Source organism: Mandrillus leucophaeus, unplaced genomic scaffold (genome assembly GCF_000951045.1).
Source record: "Mandrillus leucophaeus isolate KB7577 unplaced genomic scaffold, Mleu.le_1.0 Scaffold853, whole genome shotgun sequence".
NCBI classification, from domain to species: domain Eukaryota; kingdom Metazoa; phylum Chordata; class Mammalia; order Primates; family Cercopithecidae; genus Mandrillus; species Mandrillus leucophaeus.
Genome location: NW_012109286.1, coordinates 277,245 through 279,995, shown reverse-complemented (window position 1 = coordinate 279,995; position 2,751 = coordinate 277,245).

Sequence of the window (2,751 nt, the reverse complement as noted above, 5' to 3'; positions counted from 1 at the left end):
GTTTCACCGTGTTAGCCAGGATGGTCTCGATCTCTTGACCTCGTGATCCACCCGTCTTGGCCTCCCAAAGTGCTGGGATTACAGGCTTGAGCCACCACGCCCGGTCGGAGTTCAGGCACATTCTAAATGAAAGTGAGAATCTCAGAATTTGAGAGGTTCCCATGATATTTTAACATAGCCCCATGGGCCTTTATTTTACTCATGTTTTAGCTCATGTAATGTTTGTCACCACTGGGTGGAATAGATGTTATTATTCGCACTATGAGGGAGACAGACCAGGTTTCCAAACGTTGAGGTGACTCTCTCCAGGTTACGTAGCCCTCAGGGATACAGACAAGATTTTGAACAAAGTTTTCAAGGAGAAATCTAACTTTCTTTACTCTATCAGATTCATCTAGCTAAACACTTTCTTTGTTTTTTTTGTTTGTTTTTGTTTTTTTGAGACTGAGTCTTGCTGTGTCACCCAGGCTGGGGTGCAGTGGTGTGATCTCTGCTCACTGCAAACTCCGCCTCCCAGGTTCAAGCCATTCTCCTGTGTCAGCCTCCCAAGTAGATGGGACTACAGGTGCCCGCCACCACACCCAGTTAATTGTTTGTAGTTTTAGTAGAGACCGGGTTTCACCGTGTTAACCAGGATGCTCTCGATCTCCTGACCTTGTGATTCGCCCACCTCAGCCTCCCAAAGTGCTGGGATTACAGGCATGAGCCACCATGCCCAGCTTAGGTAAACACTTTCTAAATCACAGTCCAATTCTGGTATCATCTTGTTAGTTTTAGTTGTTGGTGATTTCGTAGCATAAGAGGCAAATTGTTACCATGATGGCAACTGGTTAGCTACTAGGAAAAGTGCCTTGTGTTTATACTCAAGGAGCATAAAGTGCCTCTAAAAATATGCAGTGCTGTAACTGATAAGGATATGCTCAGCCTGTGGTGGGAAGTCTGCAACAGAAGAGGAAAGACCTTTTTTTTTTTTTTTGAGACGGAGTTTCGCTCTTGTCGTCTAGACTGGCGTGCAGTGGCATGATCTGGGTTCACTGCCACTTCCGCTTCCTGGGTTCAGGTGATTCTCCTGCCTCAGCCTCCCGAAAAGCTGGGAATGCAGGTGCCTGCTGCCACACCTGGCTAAGTTTTTGTATTTTTAGTAGAGATGGGGTTTCACCATGTTGGCCGGGCTGGTCTCAAACTTCTGACCTCGGGTGATCCACCCACCTTGGCCTCCCGAAGTGCTGGGATTACAGGTGTGAGCCACCGTGCACAGCTGGGAAGACCTTTTATTGGTCTGTCGTTTATGTCAGAGAATCCACCGACCCCCTTCTGAAATTGGCTACTGTCACTTACAGAGAAAATGGAGGTCCTAGGATGGAAACAGGCCTTAGGAGACACAACTCTGTGATGGAGCTGGGATCAACCTTCAGAGCTTCTGACAAGCTTCTTTTTATGTGAGACTCTGGGAGGACCTCATTTTCTAAGCTGGTTCAGCTCATCATATGCAACAGATGTCCACACTGTTTAAACCTGTGCTAACACTTCCTCTTGATTTTTTTTCTTCCTCCCACTGAAAAAAATACTGAAAAGGACAAAAATAAATGAATCTTAGCTAAGCAAATTCCACCTTAAACCAAATCCAGGTGAAGTTTATAATTGGCATTATGAGATACCGCCAATATGTCATATATTCATAATATATAAAGAAATTTTCCTATAAATTCACTGTTAAGCAAGTAGAAATCAATTTATGGCATATGATGATTACAATATCATTTCCCCCACACAATGCTGTGGTTTGAAAAATCACAGAAGGAAAAATATAAATGTGTCTAGTGATAACATCTGTGTTATGGTTGAAGACTTTTTTTCCAATTGAGAAAAGCAGGGTGGCCTTCTGTGATTTTCAGTGACCTAATTGAACATGATTTCTTCTGCTGAAGAGGGTCCTCATTGCCTGAATTGTGACTTCGTTATTACATTCGAACTCCTTTCACCGCCGGTTCTTGTCTCTAGGCTAGCTTGGTCGGCTACTCTATCAGAGTTGTGTACATGTAGTCACAGTGGTTCAGAAACAGAAATTTGTTGATGTCTCTGCTTTGATGGGCAAATGTATCATAAATCAGCATTCAATAAAGTTATTTTTTTAAAAAGCCCGATTTTCCTGATTTTGTGATAATGACATTTACGCATAACAGATTTGGAACAGATAATGTGGATTTTATTGCAGACAAGGTCAGAAAAATGACGGTGAACAGAGTCCAAGTGTCCTCCAAGACTCACACTCTGACTTGTCTGAAGTGCCAGGAGTTCAAGGGCCTCTTAATATGAAATACAACGTGGATGGAAACAGATGCAAAGGTTCCTTGTCATTTTCTTTTTGTCAGGGATTAGAGATCATATGTATCTCTATATCTATATATCTGTCTCTGTTTCTACCTTTGTCTCTATCATCTCTGTAACGATGCCTGAGGTACTCAATCTACATCTGCTTGGATGTGGGCAGACAGGTCAGTTACACATTAGTTATTGTTTTTCCCTGCTTAAGTAGTGTTATAAAACATGCCAGAAAAATATTTGATTGTTATGCTGGTTCTCAAATCAAAACTGTTTAGACTTTGCCATATCTCAGGACTGCTGAGAGTATTTTAAGATCATACAAATAATCCCAAGGTTTCCAAGAATAAGTCCTGGGAACCACTCAGCAAACCCAGCTATTTCGGGTCTCATCCATCTACACTCTTCTATTTCTATTTCCAAAGCCAT